Below are 16,003 nucleotides of genomic sequence, written 5' to 3' on the forward strand. Positions count from 1 at the left end.
AGGAGGGTGGCAGGGTGAGCAGGTACCTGGGCCCGAAGGACAGAGGGTGGCCAGGTGCACGGTGCCAAGAGAGAACAGATCAGCAGGGGAGAGGAGGAGCGAAGGCAGAAGAAAAGAGGAAGGTCTTGAGGTGCTTCCGGAACCGGAGATGGTTCTCCCCAAGTTTTGGAGTGGCAGGGAGGAAGTTCCAGAGGGAGGCCCCAGCCGAAGACAGAGATCTACCCCCTGCTTGTTTCTTTGAAAAACGACTGACCCTGAGGGAGTTGGAAGTAGAGGAGCGAAGAGCTTGAGAGGGGAGGTATTTGCGGAGGGATAGCTGAAGGTATTTTGGACCCAGGCCCCAGAAAGCCTTGTGGACAATGCAGAGGGTTTTGAATTTAATCCTTGCATCCACTGGGAGCCAGTGGAGAGATTTCAGAGCTGGAGAGATACGATCCCAGGGCTTGAGGCCAAGAACAAGTCTTGCAGTCCTGTTCTGGATTAGTTGCAGAGGGCGGAGAGTAGAGGCAGGTAGATTTAGAAAGAGGCTGTTACAATAGTCCAAGCTAGAGAGAACAAGTGCTTGGGATACCATGAGCTTCTGGGGGAAGGAGAGGAAAGGCAGAGCACCTCTGAGGAGGTGCAGTCGGAAATTTGACTTTTTAGAGACCTCAGAGATGTGGGCAGACAAGGAAAGGCTGGAGTCAAAGATGACCCCGAGGTTCTTAGCCTCGCAGGTGGGGGTAGGAGGAGGGCCAAGGGTGGCCGGCCAGAGAGTGAGGGGAAAGGATGGTGAAGGTGTGCCGATGAGGAGGATCTCTGTCTTGCTGGCATTCTGACAAAGATCATTGGCGGCACACCATTCTTGAATGGCAGTTAGGCAATCAGAGATGAGAGAGGGAGAGGAGGTGGCAGAGGGCAGCCTGAAAATGAGTTTAGTGTCGTCAGCGTAGCACTGGAAATTTGAGCAGAAAGTGGCAATGCAGTGGGCGAGATTTACCAGGTATTGGTTGAAAAGCCAGGGAGAGAGGTTAGACCCCTGGGGAACACCACAGGTAGAGAGGAAGATAGATGAAAGGAAGGACCCAAGTTGGACCTGGGAGGGTTGATCTGAGAGAAAAGAGGTCAGCAAGGCCAGATCCTGATCAGTGATACCCAAAATAGCACCTTTTATCTGTAATGAAGGTCTCTTTCTGCATTGAGGCTTCTATCATATTTCATCAGAACACTGGAATGTGGGTGGTACCATCAATACAACCTAATTCTTCCTTTCTCCATTTTTCAATAGCTGAGTATGACAACACATTTCAAAATATCTTTCTATGTCATCTTTTTCAGTTTAATGTAGTTATGTTCATGAATGGTGGCATTAACATCTACACACTGTACTTGAACTTTGTGTCCCTGAATCAGTCTGTGCACCCTACGTAAGGCCAAGTAAACTAAACACTGTGCCACCTCTATTAGTATTTAATGTGGTATATGCAATCTGAGAGTGGCTGTTGCATGGGGGATCGACAAACAAACAAAACAAGGTTTGCTCAATGTCTTATTTCCCACCGCCTTCATGTGGCAGTTGTTAGGGAGAATTGTCATAAATGGCTGATTTCCCTTACCTAAAGAGTCCCCCAGCAGCTTTGCTGGATTTCTAGGATTTATTTATTTCACCTGGTAAGAGTGTGGGCCTGTTCCCCACTCTTACATGTGTTTTGCTGTGTGTATTTTTCCCGTTTGTGTGATATTGGGCACTGGAGCCATACCTACTCCATGTGCACCACTTTTTGTATGTGTTACAAAGCACCTTCAGTGCAGTGACACAGGGTTGTCTTTGAGACTTCCCACTGACTCCATTTTCTGGGGCTGACTACTGTCCCCCAGAAACAGGAAAAGTTGCCATTAACTTTATATAGTCACTTTAAACCACAGACACAGTACACCTCATCTTACATGGAGTATTGGAAAGGGTTAACTCTTATCCCTTTTTGCCTGTGCCTCTTGGAGCCTTGTTTCACTCCCTTAACATTAAGACTTGGCTGGTGGCAGTGGTAACTACCCTAACTTTCCAACCGCAATTATCTTATATAAACATGGTATTGTTCCAGGCTATTATAGTAGCCTCGAACATAAACCCGCTTGACCAAATACATTTTATTTTGGTTCCGGATGGGTTTAGTCACCATTTCTTTTTGTTAACGTATTTCTCATGTTTTTTTCGGCGTGCCAAACCGGGGATGATTCCTTTGTTCGCTGTCTTTTCGCGGGCTTCTGCACAGAAGCTCTCCTTAAGGCGCCTGATAGTCTAGAGGGGCAGGATGTGAGGGAGGGATTTTCGGACCCCTGCCATGGGTTGCCTTAGAAACCCAAGTCGCACTCTTGTCTGATTGGCTAAGGGGACTGGCCTTACCAGTCCAGCCACCCTGCGGTGTGATTGACAGCCAGGCTGTATGAAGGGGGGAAAACTGCATAAAAGGCAGGTCTCTGGAACTGGAAGAGCAGAGTCGCCACTGGAACTAAAGAACCAACGAGGAACTAGAAGAAGAGGACCCCTACCACGACTGAACCGCCCAGTGAAGCCCTGCTGCAGGTCCGCATCTCCAAATCCGACGACAGAGAAGATCCTCCAGGAAACTTCCTCCCTTGAGCTGGTGGGACCAACCAGTTCACCCAAACTGCAAGCCAGGACCCCTCCTCTGGTCGAATTTGCTATACAGAGCTACAGTGGGCCGGATAGCCAGGAAGGTCGGCCCCTGCTTGGGTTTTAAGGAGCGCTCATTTTATTCATTAATTTGCTCTGCTGCTGGTTTCTACCCTGGGTGGAGCAGGACCCTCCAGTCTTCCTACTTTGTGTCAGTCTGACAGTCGCTTCAGGAACCGTGAGCCTGCAGGAACCACCAGGAATGTCAGCCTCATCTACAGCTCCCTCTCCGTTTTAAGGTACTGTGCAAATCCGGTTGTCCGTTTCGGTCAACTGCGGTGAAAGTGTTTGAAACCTTTCTCCAATCCGAGGGCTTGTCTTTTGCTTCTTTTTGAACTAACTTTTGTACCAACCAACCTCTTCCGGAATCTGTGCCACGAACTTTACAGTGATCTACCCTGAACTGTGTGATCTTGAACAAAAGACTTCTGTCCTATTGACTTTGGCCGTAAGTCTTTTCTATCTGATCTCCTCACTGTAGTCTCTCTTGTTCTATTGCCCTGATTACTTACCTGTTGGTTTTGCCTAATGTCTAATAACTTTGTCTTTCCCTCCCTTTTAAATTGCTGGAGTGCCATTTTGCTCCAACTTCATTTGTGAGCTTAACATGTCTAGAATTTAAGGGAAGTGGGGTGGTGTATTTATGATTGTGATTTTTAACTTGCTTAGAATAGTAAAATGTTATACAACTGTTGAGCAAATAAAGATATGTTCTTTTACTTAGAAACCTTGAGTCAGTGTTTACCTGAACCATAGTTACTGCTGTCCTTTGTGTAACTACTTGTACATCTCACTTACTCTTGAGATAAGTCTGGCTGCTCCGCTACTGCTACTGTGTAGTACAGGCTTGTACCAAAGGTGAAATTGTACTGTCACTTGTAGTCTTAATTGTGTGTAGTGTTCCCAAAGGGTACTGCATATAATTCTGCCTAACAGCAGTACCACATGTTTTCATCTGCATGGTGATGTACTTCCTTAAATCTAACTAGAATAACAATTGGTACCTTTGCAATGTTAACATCATTATTGGACCCAACCCTAGAAAGAAAGCATGTGAAGTTGACCATGTAGAAAGATAGAGACATTACACAAAAGAGAACAATGTAAGGAATATACATTCTCATACTAACAATGTCTTTGGAGGTTGTGGAGAAATGCTATCGTCCAACGGCCCAAAATGATGTATTGCTTTTCAAATCATTAAAGGAATGTCACTCATCGTATTATTCTCCCCGTTTCTTTCCTGACATCACTGATGTGGATCCATGGTCATCGTCCCTTGACTTTGACGCCTGTGGGTGTGACATAGATGAAGTTGTATGGTCCTTTAAATTTTGGCTCTTTCCACTTGCTCACAAGTTCCGTATAAACATGCAATCACTTGGGAAGAGCTGTAGTGACTGTTGCTGTGACTATTCTTGAATTTGTTGTGATGAGCCAGTCAGTGTCAGAGCATGCTATTTCTGATGGAGCCCAATCTGGCGAGATATAAGTCTGACAGATTTTGTTAGTTTGCCCCAAATTCATTGCTTAAACTTGCGTCAGCATTATGTGCATCAGAAGCTGTGCATGCAGGTGCGAGAGGTGTGTGCAACCTGATGCCAGTCACTAACTCATGAGGGTTTGAGGTGATGATCAGAACCAAGCTGGTTATGTAATGATAACAAGGTGAGCAGCAGCCTGTATAGCCAGCTCTAATTCCAAGTATTGCATAACTTGGCAAGCTTTTGTTTTAGTAAACCATTTAAGTGCTCCACTTATCCGTTGGCTGGAGGTGGTAAATTGAGCACAGTTTGTGCTTTATGACCAATAAAGAGGATATCTGTTTGAGCATCTTATTGATAAAGTGAGCCCCATTGTCTGATCTCAGGACATCACATATCCCCCACTGGGGAAATACTTCATGCAGTAGAAACTTTGCTACCAATTTGGCATTGGGGTGAACACAACACCTGCTTCAAGCCATCGGGAAAATGGGCATACAATTACATAATTAAGCTTACTGCACCTGTTAACCATGTCCACGTAATCAATGGGCAAGTGTTGAAATGGCTCTGGGGGGTGGGACACTGTGTCTTTCAGAGTCCTGACAGTGTGATCTGTGGTGTACATTTTGCAGATTGTACAACTGGAAATAAAATCATCAACATGTTCCTGTAAATCCACTGCAATGTACTATTTGGTAAGTAATGCTTAAGGCATAACTGATGTCCCTGAAATATATTGTCTCAATATTAGATCTCTTGGTGCCACAGAACACCCTCTCATTGTCCATAGCTCTTTATCCTCCGGGCGAGCTTGTGCTTGTAGTTCAATCACCTTTACCAGGGGAAAGGAATTGCAAGGAGTCATCCTGATTACTGTTTGTAGTGACAATTCAAGGAAGGAATATTCTGTTCTGTCTGGGATATCTGAGTATGCTCCCTCTTTTGCAGCTTTTTCTGCTGCACTGTTTCTATTAGCAGTTGAGTCTGTTTTGTTTGTGTGGGCTGCATAATTAACTTCCACTAATGCTGTAGGGAGTGCTAACGGGTCAATTATTCTGGAAAGTAGAGTTGCATGATGAACTGGCATGCCATCTGATTTTATTAACACTCTCCTATGCCATTGAGATAGTCCTGAGTGTACCCTTGATGCAACATATGCTGAGTCTGAATAAATGATTGCGGGACATCCTATAGACAATTTTAATGCTCTGATAAGGGCCACTATTTCAGCTCTCTGCGCAGAATAACTTAATGGTAGGGGCACCTTTGTCAATACCTTATATTGCCCTGACTCATGGCTTACAACTGCTGTTCCAGTGTGTCTTCGTCCCATGTTTTGATCGATCATTGTTCAACCGCCAATGAAGAGTACCCTTCCTTCTGTGAGTGTGACTTCCCTAACATGGATTGTGTCACTTGTTGTGTCTTTATATGTAGCATAATAATGCACTATGTCATCTAGCTGTACTGGCTCTGCAATGAATGTTGCTGGATTGACAGTGAGGCATCTGGCAATGTGCATGGAGTGTTGGACAAAATGTTCCTCCTACCCTGATGCTCGTTGTGTTGTGCGAGCCTTTTTTGAAAACTACATGCTCTACATAGAGAGTGGCCGGGCACTCCGTGGTGATGGTGGATGATTTCTGTATTGTGAAAGCTGCTGCTGCTGCCAGTGCTTGCTCTCATGAGAAATGACCCTGCATTACTGGGTCTAGCAGCCCACTGTAATAAGCCAGAGGCTTATGTCTCATTGACATTTGTTGGGTGAGGACAGCTATCATCACTTGGCCATTAGAATGTGAGAATAGGAACAATTGTTTTTTTGTTGTAATCTGGTGTTGCTAAAAGAAACGGGTGCATTACTGATTGCATTTTCTAAGATCCTGAAATTATTGGATTATCTCATCTGTCCAAACAACTGGCACCTTAACTTTCTGTGCTTCCTTCAACCCTTGCAATAGGGTTTATTGTAAGTAGAAAAGTGAATTTCCATGCTTGACAGTAGGCCCATAATGCTTATAACTGTTGAATTTGTTTGACTGTGGTAGGCTGTGGTGTGTGATGTTCTGCTGCTGCTTTTTCTGGATTTACTCTCCTCATTGCTGATGATATGATTGGTCCCAGGTATACAGCTTCTTGCTGGCAAAACTGCAGTTTCTCTTTGTCCACTTCAAAGCCCTTTTCTGCCAATAAAGTCAACAGGTTTACTGAAACTTTCCTACATTGCTCTTCTGTTGTGCTGTAGGTTATTAGGTCATTCAAAAACTGAATCACTGTGCTCTGTACTTATAAGTTTTCATTGTCCATTTGCAATACTCCGTTAAAAATACTAGGGGATTCACAATATTTTTGTGGCATAAGAGTGTGTTGAAATCTCTTACCATTGTAAGTAAAGTGTGTGAGGGGCTGGATCTCAGAGTGTAATCGGATGGAGAAAAATGCATTCTTGAGATCCACTGCAGTGAAATGAGTGGCCTCTGTGGATATGTTACAGAAGATGGTGGCATGGTTGGTTACCACTGGGAATTCTGACTCTACAATGTTATTCATCGGCAGAGGTCTTGAACCATCCTCCAAGATTACCATTTCGCTTTTTTGACAGGTTCAATGTCCGTGTTAGATGGTGATTTTGATGGCTGTATTATGACCTGCTGCCATACAGTTGCAATGGTGTCATAGATCCCTTCTTTCACCTCTTTTGACATTGGATATTGATTTACACAGAGCACCACTGCACCTGCTTTCCATTTGATGCACACTGCCCCTATGCCCTTTAACAGTCCTTCATCATGGGGGCTATTGGTCCATAACTCATTAGGTACCTTCTCTAAATCTTTCTGCATGTACAGTGGTAATGTTTTGGCAAGGTGCATGGTGTGGGGTACTTCTCTTTGCTCTACAATTATCCGGCAGAGTATGGACATTTCAGATATCATCTCTCCCTCATCTTCTGTGTCTTTGAACAGCCATTTCTCTGACACATCTCTCAGTCACTGTGTTGGATCAATGCATAGAACGGTGCACCATTCAAGATCTGCCACATCCAAACTAGGCAGTAATAAAATGCCTTCTATTTGCCTATAGAGAAGTCCCTCAGGAGGGAGTTGGATTTAGTCCTTTTGAGCTTCTCTATGGTCATCCAGTTAGAGGTCCATTGGCCCTAATTAAGGAGTGGTTGGAGAGTGCTCCTTCTCCCAAGCCAGTGAGAGTCACTGACTATGTGTTATGTCTCCCAAGGAGAATGACACGCATGATGACAGAAGCATCTGATAACTTAAAAGCAGGTCAGGCTCTGGTGAAACATTGGCATGACCAGAAGGCCAACATGGTTGAATTTACTTAAGACCAGCAGGTTTCAGTTATGGTTCCTACAAGACAGAGGGCCTTATAGGACAAATGGATAGGACCCTTCAAGGTTGTGGGACAACTTGGAGAGGTCAACTATCTGGTGGACTTAGGCAATCCTAAGGAAGCCCCCAGGGTCTTTCACACCAACCGTCTAAAAGCCTATGTCTCAAGACCAGAAATGGGAGCTTTGCTTCCAGCTTCAGCTCAAGAGGAGGAAGAGAGTGAACCTCTACCTGATTTCAGGGGACAACCTTTAGATGAGAAAATAGAAGGAGTTAATCTCTCTTCCAATCTGACACTGGAACAACAGGAGGAGTGCAAGGTTCTGTTAAATAAGCTTGCTTCCCTGTTTTCACTATCACCAGGCTTGACCCCTTGGGGCCAGCATGATATTCTCACTGGTGACTGTTTACCTGTTAAAATCAGAGGTTACAGGATGTCAGATAATGTTAGAACCCACATAAAGGAAGAGGTCAACAAGATGCTTGATCTCGCTGTAATAGAACCCTCTACCAGTCTATGGTTTAGTCCAGTTGTGCTAGTGCCAAAGACAGGATCCAAAGAGTTGAGATTCTATGTGGACGATAGAGCTCTAAATGCAGTCACAGATGATCTGGTGGACAAACTTGGTTCAGCCAAGTACCTCAGTACATTTGACCTAACGTCAGGCTATTGGCAAATAGCCCTGACAGAGCATGCCAACCAGAAAACTGCATTTTCAACCCAAGCAGGCCTCTACCAGTTTCATTTTATTTTATTTTTATTTTAATGTGATATAGTTTATAAATAAACTTTACACATGAAATAAATATAGAGTATACACAATAATTTCAACATATAGTGCATACAGCGGCAGGCTCCCCTTTTTCCTGGCCACTGTACGCAAGGTGTCAAGAATAATCAGGTTATGTATTGTTGAGTAACTACTCCGAAAACCACTTTGGAAACAATTACATTTATGCTCCTTCTCTGCCCATTCTTGTAATTTATCTAAGATTAGACCTGCAAAAAGTAAACTGGTGCAATCGAGCATCGACAGCAATCTATAAATACTCTGGTCGCTCGTGTCACCTTTCTTGTGTACTGGGATAAGAGTGGCAGTTTGCCATGAGGGAGGTATTCTACCTTCGAGCATAATCTTATCAAAGAGGATCTTTAATACTCCCGCCCAAATACTATGGTTACATTTCAATGTGATGTTGGCCAAGTCATTAGGGCTGGGTGCCGTAGAGGATTTAAATTTATTTATCTTCTCTACTAATGCAGTGACCATAACCGTAAATGGCGGCCCAGGGGGATTACTATTATCAGCCTCCTTATCATTACCATAGATGGGAATGTTGCGCTCTCTCAGGAAGCTTTCCCATCTATGTGCTACTATGGGATTCAAGATTGAATGAGTTCTATTTCCTCTCACTTCTCCCAGAAGAGCCCAGATATTGCGAGTGTTCTTGGTACACAATATCCTTATAGTCTCTTGCCATTGATTTAGTTTCTTTAGGTGTTTTGTTTTGTCTTAACAAGACCAGAAATGAGAGCTTTGCTTCCAGCTTCAGCTCAAGAGGAGGAAGAGAGTGAACCTCTACCTGATCTCGGGGGACAACCTTTAGATGAGAAAATAGAAGGAGTTAATCTCTCTTCCAATCTGACACTGGAACAACAGGAGGAGTGCAAGGTTCTGTTAAATAAGCTTGCTTCCCTGTTTTCACTATCACCAGGCTTGACCCCTTGGGGCCAGCATGATATTCTCACTGGTGACTGTTTACCTGTTAAAAGCAGAGGTTGCTGGATGTCAGATAATGTTAAAACCCACATAAAGGAAGAGGTCAACAAGATGCTTGATCTCGGGGTAATAGAACTCTCTACCAGTCTATGGTTCAGTCCAGTTGTTCTAGTGCCAAAGACAGGATCCAAAGAGTTGAGATTCTGTGTGCACTATAGAGCTCTAAATGCAGTCACAGATGATCTGGTGGACAAACTTGGTTCAGCCAAGTACCTCAGTACATTTGACCTAACGTCAGGCTATTGGCAAATAGCCCTGACAGAGCATGCCAATCAGAAAACTGCATTTTCAACCCAAGCAGGCCTCTACCAGTTTCATTTTATTTTATTTTTATTTTTATGTGATATAGTTTATAAATAAACTTTACACATGAAATAAATATAGAATATACACATTAATTTCTTACATACTGCATACTTAACTATAACATATTACTGATAACTCAACTACTCAACACAAAAAGTATTAAACCTAATGATTAGCATAATTAATATGCACAAACATATAATAACAGAAACACAGATAAGTAACTATATTTTCATATAACCATAGAACTGTTATATTGTAAGTGTCCACACTTAAGAGCAATACATCACAGATTGAGAATTACCCAAAACAGCAATACAAGAGAGAGTCATGGGCCTTCCTACTGTCAGTAACCAGAGGGTTCCTGAGGGACAGCACACAAGTAAATGTTGATGTCTCAGGGGCAACATAGAATTGTTTCAAATGGAAATTCCCAAAAGACTCTCAACTACTAACCAAATATTATACATTGCAATCAGGCGGCTCATGTTCAAAGAATTGATGCTACTCCACCAGAAGGCTAGTTCTGCTATAAAGTAGGGACTGTGAATATATCTACCGTATTGGGTCTGATAAGTTATGGATAATTTAGGGCAGTTTGTTAACACATGTTTCCTGGTTTCTGATATTGACTGGTTCTTACATAGTCGGCAGTAAAGTTCAACATGGGGTATCTGATTTATTACCCCAGTGCACGCCAGGACCGGCAAATAGTTCATCTTAAGCAAGAGTATAAAGCGCCTAAGTCTAACTGCTGGACACAGATTGAGATAGAACTGAGGTTCTTTATATGAATATAACATATACTTGATGAATTGATAGATCTTACGATTCTCCAAATGTGCATAGTTTCCTAACCAATCCCACAAATCTGCTTTTTGGAGAGGGCAATTCTGGACCTTTGAGTAAACCCCTCAGCTTGAATATTCCAGCCAATTTCTTTCAAGTATATGTCATCCTTGTTTTTTAGAACATTTCCAGATTGTTTAGAAGATTCAACCCTCAGGATGTCAACGAGTGGATTGCCTGATTTACTCAGCATCAGCAGGTATAGTTCGGCCCTTTTCTTAAGAATCTGAGCTTTTAATGAAATCAGTCCTAATTCCAGCCTAATGATGGCCATCGGTATGCAGGTTGGGAGGCTGTTATGCTCACCTGGTCTCTGAGGGGACGTTGGGGAATGGTTGCAGCCCTCCCTGGAACTGACTCTCCTGGTTCAGGCTTCTTCCCCTGCTCCTGCGTTGTGGACTGCACTGGTTGTTGATACTCCCCCTGCGAGAATACGAGAGGCTGTGAGAATGCTGTGATATGTCTGTGGTTTCCCTCGAACCCTTCTTCTAAGAATATGGTGAGCATGTGCCTACCCATATAGTCTCACCTGTTTCTTTATGAGGGTGAGCTCTCCATCCTGCTTCTTAAGTGCAGGGGCGCCTTAGATAGACCTAGATTCTTCACAGGTTCATGTGCATGGCAGCCCAGACTGGCTGTGGCTGAACCACTTCAAAGGTAAGTGCTCTTCAACAATGATTATTGTCTGTATTCTTTGCAATGTCTTTTTTCCGTGATTATTGTCCGTAACCCTTGTAATGTATTTCCTTCTCCCCAATAGGTGATGAGAGGCCAGACGGAGTCGCAGTGCTGGAAGCAACCGCCAATGGAGGCCGCAGGAGTTTACGATGTCCCACATAGATGGTAAATTTGGTTCTAAGGTCAAGCGTGAGGATTGTGATGCGTGCGACCTAAGCGTAATGTCTTTATATTGTTTCTAACCTTATTTGTCCTTTTCTCCTGCAGGGTGGGCCTGGCGAAGTCAGATGGGGAGCAGCTATCCGAAGGTCTGCCGGCGGATGATGGATGGCTGGATCCGCGAGGATGCTGGCCGAGATGAGCTCCCGAGTAAGTGTTGGAAGCCCAGAACAGGTAAGGATGTGCTCCGACTGCGGTGACTGCTGGGACCAGGTAAGGTGCGTTGCAGGTGATGATTATTACTGTAATCAGGTAAGACGCACTTCAGGAAACGGTATTGCTGGAGTCAGGTAAGATGCGCTTCAGGCGTTGGTGTTGCTGGAATCAGATAAGATGCGCTTCAGGTGATGATATTGCCAGAATCAAGTAAGATGCGCTTCAGACGACGGTATTGCTGGAATCAGGTAAGATGCGCTCCAGGCGATGGTATCACTGAATCAGGTAAGAAGCGCTTCAGGCGACAGTGAGCGTTACGCTTCTATAAGCAGACTAACGCGAAGCGCTTGCATGCGGGCAGGGCAGGCTTAAATAGCCTGGTCCCAGCCACGCCCCTTTGCTCTGCCTTGTGGCCCCACACTGCCACTCCCAGAAGATTCTTGCGGCCCAATCTATTCCTATGGCCACGCCTGACCTGGACGCATGTGGAGGCCCTGCAGGGGAGGAAATACCATGTGCACCAGAATAAAAGTGTGTAGAGCACACTTTCTCATGAGCCTGGCGCCAAAGGTGCCAGGACTGGGTCCACCTGGACCGTTTATGTGATGGAGCTTGTGGTCCTTGCTCTGTGGCCATGACAGAGGCCTAAGATCTTTCTCCAGTATTTGCCTTCCACAACCTGCAACCAGTTTAGGTCCATGTTTTGTAGGGATTCAAGGCCATAGGTCATCATCGGGACTAGAAACTTTTAGTATAACAATCGTGCAGCCCATATAGTGAAGCCAGCCTGGGTGATAATGAAGCAATACACAAGAGAAGTGATTTGGGCAGCCCTGATCTTTCTGTTCTGGTTGCACTGGAGGTAGTCCCCCTGTGTTTCAATATAAATTCCCAAAAATCTATAACTTGGGGTGTAAAGAATCTCCAGCTTCTCTATTTTTAAGCTGGTGTGTGTGTTATGATTAGCTCTGCCTGCAAGAGAGTGGAATGTTGAGATGGAAGGCAGAGCGCAGAATGTTTACCCATGAGTGAGTGTTCCAGGGTGGTCAGTTGAAAGATGTAAGCCGTGAGAGAGGATGCCGGTGGGTGTCCTATTTTCCCCATGATTTATCTGACATAAGAACTGTAATTAATAAGCCCAAACTAAGTAAAGAACTTACAGTTAATAAGAAGTTGTCAGAGTCATTTGTAACCGGACCCAGAACTTAACAGTGTGCTACCTTTTTGTTAGTGAATAGCATCCTTTGTGTTTTCTGTAAATTTGTTGTTAGTCCATTGCTGTTAGCATACAGCCATAAGGCTTCTGCAGATCTCTGCAGACCGCTAACTTTGTGATCTAATAACACTAAGACGTCTGCGTAAGCAAGGACTGAACAATGCTTGTCACCAATTTTCGGGGGACAATTATATACCTTACCAATAGCCACAGTTAGATCATATGTAAACAAATTATAAAGGGTCAGAGCCGTTACGCACCCCTGCTTGACTCCTCTGTTTTGAACAACTTGGGCAGTCATATTGCCTTGTAGATCCAGCTTAGTGGAAACTGTTATTCTGATGCAGGAGGCTTAGATAGTATAATAGGCCCTTTGGGCAACTAAGCAATTCTAATTTAGACCACAGGATGTCTCTGCAGACCAAATCAAAGGCTGCTTTGAATTCAACATATAGTGCATACAGCGGCAGGCTCCCCTTTTTCCTGGCCACTGTACGCAAGGTGTCAAGAATAATCAGGTTATGTATTGTTGAGTAACCACTCCGAAAACCACTTTGGAAACAATTAAATATATGCTCCTTCTCTGCCCATTCTTGTAATTTATCTAATATTAGACCTGCAAAAAGTAAACTGGTGCAATCGAGCATCGACAGCAATCTATAAATACTCTGGTCGCTCGTGTCACCTTTCTTGTGTACTGGGATAAGAGTGGCAGTTTGCCATGAGGGAGGTATTCTACCTTCGAGCATAATCTTATCAAAGAGGATCTTTAATACTCCCGCCCAAATACTAAGGTTACATTTCAATGTGATGTTGGCCAAGTCGTTAGGGCTGGGTGCCGTAGAGGATTTAAACTTATTTATCTTCTCTACTAATGCAGCAACCATAACCGTAAATGGCGGCCCAGGGGGATTACTATTATCAGCCTCCTTATCATTACCATAGATGGGAATGTTGCGCTCTCTCAGGAAGCTTTCCCATCTATGTGCTACTATGGGATTCAAGATTGAATGAGTTCTATTTCCTCTCACTTCTCCCAGAAGAGCCCAGATATTGCGAGTGTTCTTGGTACACAATATCCTTATAGTCTCTTGCCATTGATTTAGTTTCTTTAGGTGTTTTGTTTTGTCTTAACCAAGATCGATATTTTCCCTTAAGTGTATTACATAGAGAAACAAAACATTAAGTCGATAGAGGAGTTTTCTTAGCCTTCCTTATATCTGCTCTCAGTCGTCTTTTGGCATCTCTCACCTCACGATCGTAAGGATTTCTCAGACTGCAACAAGTTAACACCCCTCCCCTACCAACTGAAGCATGCAATGTTGAGAAAGAAGATATCCAATACTCAATCCCCTCAATCGACATGACTTGAAATAAATTGGAATCCCCATAGCAGTCTGCAGATAAAGAAACAACCACCTTAGCTATATTTCTCTCAGACCAAGAGATACGTGTAGCTGCATGGTTAACCATTATGTCTCCCATGGATTTCGTTACATGGTTTTCAACATCAACATTTATAGTTAGCTCAAGTGTGTCATATATTTTTGGCCACTTTCATGTCTTTCACCCAGCCTGCAATGTCTTCTATAAAAGAAATATAATCCAGCTTGCTCTTAGCACCACCACGTTCCCAAGTATAGTGGGCCAGGCAATCACTGGTTGTTCTGATGTTAACCATTCCCATGTCCCAAAGTTCAAAGAAACTCAGCTAGTATTGACCTTCAGGATCCACTTTCTTATGGGACATATACTCACAGGTTTTAGATAAGGATTACTTGTAGACCCCTCCCCGCCATACATATGACAATTGAAGTCACCCATTATCATTACAGATCTGTTTCCCTGCCTCAAAGTCCACTTGATCATAATGTCATGCAGGGTCTCTTGAATAGATTCAGTTTGTATTTCCCCAGGTGGATTATAGAGGTTGATCACTAAAATATTCTCAGCCTTATTCTCAAGGTACACCACAAGTTCCATCGCAATCACAAGATTGTCTATTTTAGTTGTGATATGACGTGACTTAACATTATGCTGTATGCCAATTATCAAACCCTAAAAGGTCTTCCCTGTTCTTCTTTTTTGGTAAGAGATTGGTACCCTGTATATCCATTTAATACCACAGGGGTAGTCAGCCACACCTCCTGCAAGCATATACACGTAAACTTGCTTATATAGGGCAATGATCCCTTCTGGTTGATTACGTGACTGAAACCTCTGATATTCCAGGACAGAATCGAACTCCCTCAGTCTTTTTTTAAAGCCATTGGGAGAGATTCCGCTAGCCACTTTAGAATATTCTGTACATCTGCCATTTGTACCATATTGCTTGCCGGCAATTGAGGAGTATTGATCATAATCTTTGGTTCCATCAACACTTTCTTAGGGCATTCCAGATCTACTTTCCCAGGGTCTGGATCAATTTCCATGTCGGCCTCAAACAAGTTGAGATTATATGTATGCAGCAAATTTGCAGTAGCCTGGAATTTACAGTGGACTGCCGATACATTTGTGTTTTGGACCTTTAATGGCTCAATGTATTCAAAATCGTCAGATGTAAGGACTCTTAGCTGTGGGATCAAGTGCAATCTAGTCAAGAATTCTGTTTGTGACAACCAGTCCTGATCATTATTTTGATAAAGATTCTTGATCAAACAAATATGATTGCTACTAGGAACCATCTGCTGTTCTCCTTCCCTGTATACTGACGTCTGTGTTGTCTCAAGATGGGAGATTTGTCTGATACTATTTGGAGTCGATGAGGAGTTTCCTGCCGGCTGTTCAGTAACCAATATTCTAGGTGCTGCAAGCGCTTCCTCCACCTCTGGTGCGTCTTTATCTTTGTCAGGGATGAGCCAACTGGTAAGGCGACCTTCTCTTTCAGAGTTTCTCTTCCTAGCCCTGGCTGCTTTTTTCCTAGATTTCTTCATATTTTTTGTGACTGGGGCAGACTGTAGAGGTAATAAGGCCGCATTAGATGATCTTTTCTTTGTGCTTGCCCTTCTGGCCAATCTCCATTGTTTCTGGGAAAAATAAACCTTAGAGTCATTCGACACACTTAGATCTAAATTGAGAGGCAATGAAGGCTCTTTAATCATCCATATAGCTTCAGATAGGTTGTGCTCCGTTTCCTCTATGGCATCTTTATCTCTAGCGTTCGAGGTAGCCAAGTTGATTGTATTTTCTAAAATGCGGTCAAACATTTTTAATAAAATCTTTAGAGCGAACTGCAGGGACGCCATTGAGGATTGCATCTCAACCAAGGTGTTCATACTGGAGAAAGA

The sequence above is a fragment of the Ambystoma mexicanum genome, chromosome 4p, assembly GCF_040938575.1.
Source record: "Ambystoma mexicanum isolate Mex_15411 chromosome 4p, UKY_AmexF1_1, whole genome shotgun sequence".
Taxonomy (NCBI): Eukaryota; Metazoa; Chordata; class Amphibia; order Caudata; family Ambystomatidae; genus Ambystoma; species Ambystoma mexicanum.